The 12,257-nt window shown below is 44.2% G+C and overlaps 1 long non-coding RNA gene across 2 annotated transcripts; it reads left to right on the forward strand.

Annotated features, from left to right (window-relative positions):
- The first annotated feature begins 5,047 nt into the window (after nucleotides 1–5,047).
- On the forward strand, nucleotides 5,048–9,606 carry LOC102553477 (uncharacterized). 2 transcript variants are annotated; one of them, XR_015631450.1, is made up of 4 exons: nucleotides 5,048–5,247; nucleotides 8,487–8,549; nucleotides 8,850–9,015; nucleotides 9,235–9,606. It is a non-coding gene; the product is annotated as an uncharacterized LOC102553477 (long non-coding RNA). The 2 variants fall into 2 exon arrangements; XR_015631451.1 differs by lacking the exon at nucleotides 8,850–9,015.
- Nucleotides 9,607–12,257: the final 2,651 nt, after the last annotated feature.

Genomic DNA, 12,257 nt, shown 5'->3' on the forward strand with positions numbered 1-12,257 from the left:
TAAACCCCATAGTAGGTCTTTTCAACACCTTGACTGGCTTCATGTGCACATGGAAAAAAAAAAACCTTTATCAGGTAGAGGAGTTAGAGGCTTTGGGGCTTGATAGTTCAGAAACAGATGAGCTTAGCCCCTCTGAGGAAGAGGATTTGGAAGATGAGGCAGCTCGCTATGAAGAAGAAAGATATGGGCCTAGGTGGAGAGCCGCTGTGAAGAAACTGAAAGTTATGGATCCTTTGTGGGCAAGGCTGGTGATTTTGTTTCTTTTTTTCTTTGTGTGGGATAGAGAAGCCACAGAGGGCAAGCTTAAGCCCAGACCAAAACCTCTTTGGCAAATGGTCCCTGCCTGCTTAGAGGATAAGCGATGTGAGGAAACCCTTAGGACAGGTCAGAGGGTCCTTGCAGAGCAACAAGAAAGTATGTCGGAGGGAGAAAAGGTCTCAAAAGAAAAAAAGAAAAGAAAAGGAGATAAAAAGAACACAGTATTTTGGGAGAAAAATTTTGTCTTTGTGCTTGTAAAAGGTGTGATTAGGCTCTGGAAACCTCACAGAGTCATACTGATCAGATTTGATAGAGGTAGACCGCCTGAAAAATTTATTCAGGAGAATCAAACAAAAAGATATCTCGATTCTAAACTTTTGTCTTGAGAATTGTACAGAGTGTGCCTACTTGGATTCCTGGTCTCAAGGACTTTCAGCTGGGACCAGTGAGGACACATCAGCTACAGGATTAGTTTCATTTTTCCTACCCCCTACCTGCAAGGACATCTCAATGCCCATGCACAGCTTGATGGAGTTAATGTAATTGGGTTGTGAGTGGAAATATTCAGGACTGTGTTTCACTTCCATACCATTTGTGAATGTCAGTTGTGCTGCTCAGATATCCCGTAATATATCTCAGTATCTTACAGGAATTTGATCTCAACACTTTGATGGACTAGTCCAGGAATGAGACAATCCATCCTCCATATCAACTCCACTTGAGTGGATGGTCACCGTGGAAGTGGTGGGAAAGGGGAAATCCTACCTTTCTGCTGACTCCTATTGGAATCTGGGTCCCTTCAGTGGGACACCATCTAGTTTTTCCCCTCTATGTCTATTGTCTGTCCTTGGTGCACCAAGCTGTTCATGTCTGTTAGTTTATGTCTGTGGTTTTTGTTTCTCATTGCTTAAATGTTTTATGTTTCATGTTCAAAAGAAAAAATGGTAAAAACATTATCTGCCAGTCGTTCACACCTTGATTTGGTTTTAACTCGTTTCAAAAAAGGAACAAATGAATAAAAAGCAGTTTCAATCAGCCCTTGGAGCCTTGCACCTGTAGTAGGAGCCTAGGTCAGCTGAAGAAGCTGCCCGGGGATGAGCATCTGCATGAGCTGATTATTAGATTTAGCAGGTGCTTCTCTTAAAATCACAGCTAGAAAAGTCATAATGATGTTTGGTCTAAATATTAAAGATATGTGTAGCCACTTCAATTTTGTTTCTGATTGGTTCTAAATGTATAATTATTCTCTACATGCCTTGGTTATGGACAATTGGCTTTTATGTTATTGGATATGGTTTAAAAAATGTAACATTGGTAACAGAAAGTTGAGAAAAAAAATGTAACATTGGTAACAAAGTTGACATAAAACTGTTAATTTGGATAGAGTTATTCTAGACAACATGTGGCATGAGCCAATCTAGGGAAACAGGTCTAAATTGGGACAATATTTTTATGGAACTCTTATCCTAGAAACCAGGCTTCTAAAAGATTTTAAGGCAATGTCTCTTTGTTGAGGTATTGGAAACCATACCATCATGCGTTCATATGTAAGAATTGACAGTCGAACCTTGTATAGACTCGGTGTCTTGGAGACTGGATTTTGGAGACTAGATTGTTTGTTGGAGGTTGAGTTTTGCTTTCCAAAGTTGTTTGCCCTGAAGTTATCTGTATTTTGATGCTAAATTGTTTCCTTGCCTTTTTACATCCAATAAGTCCTTTGATTTGCCCTTTTTGCCGTTAGATGAGAAAGTGGCTGGCTTAGGGGAATATAGGAATTTTTCCCTGTTGGGTAGCTTGTGCTTTACCCTAGTATGTAATATTTCCCAAAATAATGATCCATGCATGAAGTTGTATAATCAGACTGCAGTGTGGTTTAATTTGCCACGGGATTCATCTGGGCCCTGTAAAAGCTGAATGCCACCTGGATTTCTGGTTGGTGGCCGGCCAGACAGGAGGGGCCTATGCCACCTTGACAGCCAAAGAAATTGGACTGGTGAATTTGACAATTTGATGGAGCAGCTGCGTGTGGCCATTGTAACCGTGAATTCCACAAGAGTTGATGCTTCTTTCACAGAGGGACTACCTTCATGGATCACCAATACTTTCTCCCCTTTTAAGGAGTGAGCAGGCATGTTTCCTGGGAAGCTATTGTCCTCCTCGGATGCGGAGTAGGTCTCTGGCTTATTGGCCATTTAAAAAAGAGAACATGCCAGACACAAAGTGGTTGTTTACCAGGCTATGACCACCATTAAAAAGGGTGCTTTTCCCAACATATGGCTGGCCTCTTTGAAAGATTAAGAGTTCGCCCTAGATCATTTTTGTCACTGTCATGTGGAGTCATTGTATCCAGAGACGGGCAACTTTCCTCGAGCTCAGACCAACCTAAGACATGGGGCCCAGTGGCGATAGGGTAACTCTATGATGGGTAAGGCCGAGTTTGGATGAGAACGACCTAAGACAGGAGCAATGACAAGATTGACGTGACACCCAGATCTAGACCAGTCATTTTATTAAACAAAAAAGGGGGAGAATGTAGGGCGCCCTCCTGTGGTGAACAACAGTACTGCGCATGCGCAGGCTTTGCACCTGGCATCAGTTGGCCAGTAATATGCTAATGAGGGAGCAGCACCATGCTAATAAGATAACTCGTGCTCTGCCAATCCCTGAAGGACAATTAGCATAGCCTCAGCCTGCTGTCTATATAAGGCCAGCGCTTGAGGTCCCCCTGTCCCTGTTCAAGAGAGCTGTACAGTAAACGCTTTGCTGCAAAAGGATCCTGGTGTCCGTGTGCGTTCTTGCTGGCGAGACGATAGCGAGGGACAGGTAGGCCACTGGCCAGGACCAGGGCCTAGAGTATGAGTCAATATCTCTTTCACTATCTCAGATCTCTTGTCTATGAATAGATGGAAGGGCTTAGTCACTTTGGGCAATGCCATAGCTGGTGTAGACATTCCTTTCTGGCCTCAGAGAGCTACTTCTGACCTTCTCTTACTATGTATCCCCTGGGCCTGGGGAGGTCACCTGTGGTTAGCAGAGTAGGAACTTCTTAGTGAAAGCTCAATGGTCCAAGACTCCCAGGGCCTCCAAGAGACCCAGGGTCCCCTGTAGACATTTTCGTTTGGTTTCTGCTGCCACCAGGAGGTCACTGACAAACTACTGAGTTTTATTTACTATGAGGAATCTGATGGGTCTCCCCTCTAGTCTTAAGGTTTTTCAAGTGGGGGAGGTCTCTCTCTTTGGGGCTCCCCTCATCTCCTTCTCTGGAAGCCACCTGTTTTAGGTGTTGCCAGATTGCAAATTTGCTGCTTCTTCTCTTTCCTCTACTTTTCTCTGCCTTCCTCTGCTCCTCCTCTGCACTCTCAATCCTTTGGAGTTTTCTCTGGTGCTGCCAGGCCAGTAAAAGCTAGAGCTACTGCTGCATTTGCTTCTGTGATTCTGGGTCCATGGCGGTGTGTTGTCAGAATGTCTCTGCCCAAGAAGATGGGGCTAAGGAACCGCAGAGTGTTCTCTCCAAAACTGTAAGCCAAAATTAAACCCTCCCAAGATTTTCTGTTAGATAATCTCAGGGTTATAATGAGCTCTCACACCCTCACCAGACACCCATTCGTGGATAAGTTCAGTCCATCCTATCTCCAAAAGCAGTCCCCTAAAATTAAAATTAAACAACCCACAAAGCTAATTACAAAGAAAAAAAAAGAATCCAGAAGGAAATAGTCATGAATTAGCAAAGGTGTTATTTGAAAATAGAAAGAAAAAAAAAAAAAACCTTTACTCAGCCTACATAGAAACAGAACCTACCAACTGACTTGGCAGTTGCCAAGTCCAAACCATCTTTTTAGAATATCTGTATCTTCAGACACTACTGAACTCAGGACCCTGGATGATGATGTCACCCTGAACTTCCACTCCACTTGGTTTCTGTGACTTTTTCTGGGGAGAAGTGTGCCAGCCGTCCAGTACAAAGTTGAACAGTTCTCTGAACGCAGAGTAAGGCTGATTGTAGGAAATATAGAAAAAAGTTGCAAGAAACAGATACTGGAAGATCTGCAGGTCCTCGCCACAGCAGCAGTGAGTGTATTTCCCATAGCCATCTTAAACTAACAGTTTCTGAAGTCAGACATCTGTTCCCATCCAAAATCCTCCCTGCTCCTTCCAGCAAGGTAAACAGAATCTTTATCCCCTTTCCTTGAGCTTCAAATGCACTTCCTCTTTATTGTCCCATGCCTCACATGGCCAAAAATCTGCCAACAGACCCTGACTTTCCTTAACTCTGCCTGGCAGACAGACTCTTTTCCTTTCTTCCCCCTCTGCTTCAGAGAAGAGGCAAACGGCTCCTGACAGAGAAGTAAAAAAGAAAGTTCACTCCATACAGATAGGACATCAGCAGTGGAAGGAACTATTCCATCCAGGGCTGTCTTGGTGAGCCAATGCCTTCACTGGTGTCATTCTATAGGATCACTGCAGACGGGTTATTTACAGGAACATGAGTGAGGTGCACAGGAGTACAGGTGAGGGGTTACTCGTGGGAGCATAGATGAGGGGTTACAGGACCTTGGGTTTAAAGTAGCCACATCACTGACAAGCCCCACCCAGAGTGGTAACGATTCATGGTATCCTGACTTCTGACCAACTTCCTACTTCCTGTGGCTTATGTAGCAGGAGGGTTGGGGTTAGGACAGGACACAGTAAATAAGGGCTCAGATAAGAGTCAGATAACATCATCTTTGGGCATTAACAGCACCATTATCTCAGTCAAAGACCTATCACTGCATTGTTTTCCTGTTTGGTTGCCATGACTGCAGGACCAAAGTATTCTGTTGGTCACCATAGCAATATGCTAAGTTAGACAAAGGTAGCTTCACTTCAATAGCTTCTATTCAACCTCAGTCTGTATTTTCTCTTGCCACATAACATAGCTCTGGATGGCTGTCCCAGGCTCACAGTGACAGCACACATACATCTCTCTACCATGATGATTTGTTAATCAAGGTAATGCTGTCATCTTCCCCTTCTGGGGCATAAACTTCAACCAAGCATTCTAGATGGGAGTGTTGTGGTTTGCCCAGAAGTTATCTGTATTTTGATGCTAATTCCACTGCCCCAAGGACAGCTGCCTAGTCAAGTACTCAGAAATCAGGTGACTTCACCAGAAACTTCTCCCCCATTGAATTTGTAAAGTACAGGTGAGGGGCAGGTACAGGATAGAAGGAGGCCTGTCATTGGAGGAGAAGGAAGGATGGGCGGGAGAGAAGTTTGAAGGAAGAGGAGGAGACTGGAGGAGGAGAGGGTGAGAAGCCATGGCAGGTGATGTTAAGATTCTGCTCTGTGTATTTACAGGTTGTTATCAATGTTCCTAAGAGATAGTTGGTACCAGGCTTTGTATGTTTAAGTGGGCAATTATATCTTATCAATTGGATCTAAGATTACTGTGTTGTGTGTTCTTTTATGTGACGGTTTGAGTGTAGGAAAGTGTGCAGAGGCAAGAGACACTGGGCCGCCGAGGAATTGGGATGTGTTTCCGCCAAGATACCTAGCAGATATCTTGGGGCACTGTGGTGCCTCACCTAGCAAGGCAAAAGACACCTAGACTTTTTTTTATTTTTTATATTTTTACAATAACATGGGAGTGTGGGATACTGGGTCATGGACCAATGGTTACACAGACCAAACTACAGTCTTGATCTTATGGCTCTTCATCTCAATTTTGAACTTGATGAGATCCAGAATCATTTAGGAGATAAGCCTCTTAGGCATGTCTGAGAGAAAGGATTTTTTTTTCTATCGAAGGTATTTCACCCTAAAGTTCCTGTATTTCCTGAACATTCCTGAAGTGACTTGAACATGCTTGGCCAGGGAATAGCACTCTTAGGAGGTTTGTGGTCCTGTTGGAAGCAGTGTGTCAACTTTGGGGATGAGCTTTGAGAAGCCCCTCCTAGCTACCAGACTTCTTCTAGCTGCCTTCAGATCAAAAAGAACGCTCAGCTCCTCCAGCACCACACCTACCTGCATGCTACCATGCTCTCACCTTGATGACAATGGACTGAACCTCTGAACCTAGAAGCCAGCCCCAATTGAATGCTGTCCTTTATAAGAGTTGCCTTGGTCATGGAATCTCTTTACAACAATGGAAACCCTAACTGAGACAGTGCCCCTTCCACTTTGTCCCAGTTAGCCAATTGCATTAGATTGTAAAGTTGAGCTCCAAGCACTGGGATGAGACGCGATCAGGCACAGAAGACAAAGGCCATCTTGGCTGAGTAAGCTCAGTAGCTCTCTTAGGGTTTCATTGCTGTGAAGAGACACCACGACCAAGGAAACGCTTATAAAGGACAACATTTAATTGGAGCTGGCTTACAAGTTCAGAGGTTCGGTCCATTATCATCAGAGTGGGAAGCATGGCAGTGTGGTGCAGGAAGAGCTGAGAATTCTACATCTTGATCGAAGGGCAGCAGCAGGGGGAGACTGTCATCTGCAGGCAGTGAGGAGGAGGGTCTCTCTTCTACCCTGAGAGGATCTTAAGGATAGTACATCAAAGCCCATGCCCACAGTCATACACTTCCTCCAACAAGGTCACACCTACACCAACAAGTCCACACCTCCTAATAGTGACACTTCCCGTGGGCATAAGCCACTACAATGGCCCTATTTGGTCTCTAAGTGCACCCTTTTTACGAAAAGAAATTGCTTTGCCAAATCAATTTCTCTTTGTTAGTGTATTCCCTTGAACAATTGTGGGGTTCATCCAGGTTTTCAAATCCATCTAATGGAGTCTTTGGATTTCCAACCTCAGGTGAATGACACTTTTTCATATCAGTAATTCCAGGACAGAAAGTTTCTCAGGAAAAAAGATGCCTCAGAGACCAGAAAACTCTTGTACAAAAAGACCAAGGTAGGGAAGGTGAAGAGAGGCAAAGCGCTCCTTGGTGGCCCGATCATCCTAGAGACTTACATAAGGTGTGTGTGGAGACCTGATCCGTAACTCCACTAGTGTCTGTGGTGACTTCTGAATGCTAAGATGTCAGGACACAGCACTGCCCCTTGAGGGAGTTAGTTGGAGATGTATGGAGCACTCAAAATAGAGTGCAAGAAACCTCCATTGCTAGATGCCTAGATTCTGATCGGTTATCAAAGTGCGAGAAACCTCTATTGTGTAGGGATGCCAGTCCGATAGGTTTACTCTCACAGAGCCAGAATGAGAAACAAGTGGGTTTAAAAAAAAAAAAAAAAACAAGTTCTAAAGAAATAAATTCTTCCAGATGGGAATAACCAACTCCTCTGGCTCACCCAGAGACTCCCCTACTCTACGCATTATTCACAAATCTATCTGATCTCAGCCCAGATCATGGCTAGTTTTTCTCTCAGATTCGGTGAGAGAAAAATGATACTAAAATCACTTTCTCCTTCCCAGCTCTTCTATGTACTTCCAGTGCAACAGCGCCACCTATGGGCACACCTAGACTTCCCCTCTGCTTTTCCAGTGCAACAGCGCCACCTATGGGCACAGCTAGACTTCCCCTCTGCTTTTCCAGTGCAACAGCGCCACCTATGGGCACACCTAGAGTTCCCCTCTGCTTCTTTCATGGGTTCCCCTTCCCAGTAAGACTTGGCTCTAGAAACTGAAGGGAAGTCAAAATGTCTCTAGAGAACACTATGCTGTTGGCGTTCACAGTTACAATTTGTAGTAAAGCATGTAGACTCGCTTTTCTCTGGGTGAGACCATGAAAGTCATTCCTCTCCCTCTTTGCCTTTTTCCCCCACAGATCTGCATGCCTAAGCTAGATTCATGCTAACCTAACTCTGCACTTTTCTATTTAAGAAAAGGAGTGACTTTCCACCATTAATATATGAGACATACGTACCCCCAAGAGACTTGCGTCCTAATGGGGCTAATTTTATCATAGAGCTGAGCTCACAATAAGCAAAAAGAACTGTACTGTATTCTCACTAATTTGGATGGTGACTTATCCACATGGAGGCAACCAAGTGATGTTGTCATCACCTTGGTTGGTGGCATCATCCTGATAGCCATAGCCATGTGACTCCACTGCCATGTGGGATTGTGCACCATATGGCAAGAGTAAAAATGATGGCACCCATAAAAGTTCCTGGACTCCCAGTGGATTCCCACACTGCTAGAATTTACTGCATCACAGGCATGCAAGCACAGGTCCCAACTCTCTTCTCCTAACTTTGCTTTCCTTTCTGGTTTTCACTTTGCTTTTACCTAGAGGCATCATGGAAATGGGAAATCCAGAGGAGACTCCAACATGGTTGTCCTACTGAGTGACAAGGTCAGTGCAATTTTGCTTTAGACTATAGAGAGAGATAAGACCAAACCTCCGCAGCGGGTTTTTGTTTGTTTTGCTTGATTTTGACAAAAAAAATTAAAATTTATTTATTGTGAGTACACTGTCACTGTCTTCAGACACACCGGAAGAGAACATCAGACCCCATTACAGATGGTTGTGAGCCACCGTATGGTTGCTGGGAATTGAACTCAGGACCTCTGGAAGAGCAGTTAATGCTCTTAACCGCTGAGCCTCTCTCCAGCCTGACAAATTGTTTTCTATGATATATTCCCTGATTTCTAGGCAAGACTTTAGAGCTTCCACAGCCGTGTGTCTCCAATACAAGCCTGCTAACAAAAGGAGCTGACACTCTGAAATGTAGACTTGGAGAGCTCGAATGAATTTTCAGGAAGTGTGTGGGAAAGTCCAATCCCAAATGGAACCCAAAGGACAGATCACCAGGCGCTAGGCAAGCTACCACAAGTGGGCAGCTACAACAGCTGGGGTGGGGCACCCTGGAGATGTGGGCTGTGCTGGGCCTTCATGCGCCTTCTTTCTGCCCTGTGTCTCAGTCCCTTGAGTTGGAGTGTTCTTTCCCTTCCCCAGATTCCTGTGCTTTATGTCTGTGTCTGCTTCTCTTTCTGTCCCACTGAGCTTCACGTACCCTGAATTTTGATTTTACTTTCAGTTACAGCTCCATGGACAGGCTAAGGAGGAAGTGCAGGTTGATGCCACCGCTTTTCAAGTTCAGAGTCTTAACAGGGCTTCCTTGACTGAGTTCCTGCTGGATGCTGTGGACACTCTGATGTGTTTTACTGTGCATGGCTGTATTTCTCTATGTGCTACTTGCACTCACTTAAAACCAGAAGCTTGGCTATGGGAGGAGGTCATAGCTGGGTTTACTGATTATTGGTGGAGACTGAAATGGCTGGATTTTTTTTCCAGAATGAAAAAAAGCTGAAAATCATATTCAAGCTACAAAGCTTTGAACAGGTCACATAAATGTACAGAAAAGATGCACATTTTATATGTGTGATATTAAAATTTCTTTTTATATTAATTTTAAATTTATTTTATTTCACATGCATTGATGTTTTGCCTGCGTGTATGTCTATATGAGGGGGTGTCAGATCACCTACAGCTGGAGTTACAGGCAGTTATGATTTCCCATGTGTGTTCTGGGAATTGAACCTAAGTCCCCTGGAAAAGCAGCCAGTGCTCTTAACTTCTGAGCCATCTCTCTAGCCCTAATATTAATATTGCTGAGGCTAAAGTTTAATGCATTAATGTCAAACCTTTGTTTAAATGTCATTAGTGGAATTTTTAAAGTAGCAGTTTTTGTTTAACCTGCCTAGCTCCCAAATAATTGAGACAGAGACTATAAGATTTGTTCAACAGCTTGAATGCACAATAACTGAGCAGTTGTTAATCTATTCTAATCCTCTAAAATAATCTGGTGACATCCCAGACAAAGTGTCCAAGATACTTGCGTTTTAGTAGTGAACTGGCCCTCTCTGCTCCAGATGAGTTCCCATGTTCCCAAGGTGTCTCTCTCTCTCTTTCTCTCTCTCTTTCTCTCTCTCTCTCTTTCTCTCTCTCTCTCTCTCTCTCTCTCTCTCTCTCTCTCTCTCCTTTCCATTGCTGGGATGGGAAGTTGTCGCGCGCCCAATGTCCCGCCAGCAAGAACGATGCGCGGCAACAGGATTCTTCTGCGAGCAAGCCTTTACTGTGTTACAGCTCTTCTTAGTGTTACAGCTCTTCTCAGTGTTACAGCTCTCTTAGTGTTACAGCTCTCTTGAACAGGGACCCCGAGCAGCAAAATCGCTCGACTTATATAGACAACAGTATGCTAATTATCTCTCAGGGATTGGTGGGGCATGGATCACCCCACTACTTGTCCTCCAGGGATTGGCGGAGAATGAATCACCTCATTAGCATATTAACGGTCAACTGACACCTGGTGCATAAACCGCACATGTGCAGTACCGCTGTTCACCACTAGAGGGAGCCCTAGCAAGGGGACAAGCCTGCACATGCACAGTAAGTTGTCGACATCCAGACAAGGCTGGATGTCGGCGCCATCTTTGTTTCGCTGCCGCTGCGCCGCTCTCTACAGGAAGTAGACTCATGTGTTTAAATGCTTGGCCCACAAGAAATAGTACTATAGGAGGTGTGTCTTTATTGGAGTAGGTGTGGCCTTGTTGGAGGAAATGTGTCACTGTAGGGGTGGGCTTTGAGGTCTCTCAGTGCTCAAGCTCTGCCTTGTGTGGAATCAGAGTCCCTTCCTGTCTCCTCCTGGCTGCCTTTGGATCAAATGTAGAATTCTAGGCTCCTCTAGAACCATGTCTGCCTGCATGCTGCCTTGCTTCCCATCATAACAATAGTGGACTGAACCTCTGAAACTGTAAGCCAGCCCAATTAAATGTTTGCCTTTCTAAGAGTTGCCTTAGTCATGGTGTCTCCTCAGAGCAATGAAACCCTAAGACAGAAATTTAGCCCTATTCTCTACTCTGCTCAATCATTGGCTGATCAGCTCTTTATTGACCAATCAGGGAATAATTGAGGAGCAACGTTTACACGACATTGAGACAGGAGATTCTTATAATAAGCATTACAACGATATGTCCAGATTGCGACCAGATATGAGGGCACAGAAATCAGCATTTGAATAATACAAAGGATAATCTTTACACAGTGCACAATAACATTATGCTGACAAAATGTATGTCTAATAATTTATTTAAAGTTTATTTTATAGTGTTTGTGGTTTTTCTCTGCTTTATCTAAATATTACACAAGTAATAAAAGTAAAAGACAGGTATAACTGACCCACTAAATGTCCAGTGACCGTACATAGAGGCCTATACTGGTGTAGCCATACAGGCACAAGAGAGCCTGGGAAAGAACATGGTTAGCTTGTAAAGCCCCTAGGAGATGAGCCAAGATGGCGAAGTGTTAGGTTAGATGGAGAGATCGCCTTAGTTAGGGTTTCTATTGCTGTGATCAAACATTATGACCAAAGCAACTTACAAGCTTACAAGTCTTGGGTCACATTCCATCACTCAGAGGAGTCAGGGAAGGAACTCAAGCCAGGACCTGAAGCAGAGGCCATGGAGGAGTGATTTGTATTGACTACTCCTCAGAGCAAGTTTGCTTTCTTAGAGCAGGACCACCTATTTAGGAGTGGCACCCCCTACATTGAGCTGGGCCCTCCCACATCAATCATCAAGCAAGAAAATGGCCACACACACTTTCACACAGGCCAATCTGGTGGGGACATTTTCTCAGTTGACATTCCCTCTTCCAAAATAACTCCAGCTTGTGTCAAGGGAACAAAGCTAGCCAACACATTGACTGAGCTACGGAGTTCATCGTGCAAACCTATAAATCACTGGCACAAGAGGAAATAGCTAAAGACCTTCAAACTGAAGGCCAGGGGACTTTTGGAAGAAGCCAAGAGTTAAAAATTGATGGAGTTGAGATTTGCACTAGGGATATAGAGCTGACAAAACTTTATTTTTAAGACACAGTCTCACTTCATAGCCCTGGCTGGCTTGGAATACACTGTGTAGGTAAAGCTAGCTTTGAACTGATGGAGATCAGCCTGCATCTACCTCTCAAATGCTGGGATTGCATCACACCCAGCTAACGAAACAGATATTTAAAACATCAGAGAAAAGCCAAGTATGGTAGCTCACATCTGTAATCAGA

Source organism: Rattus norvegicus, chromosome 10, assembly GCF_021556685.1.
Source record: "Rattus norvegicus strain SHRSP/BbbUtx chromosome 10, alternate assembly SHRSP_T2T, whole genome shotgun sequence".
In the NCBI taxonomy this organism is placed as follows: Eukaryota; Metazoa; Chordata; class Mammalia; order Rodentia; family Muridae; genus Rattus; species Rattus norvegicus.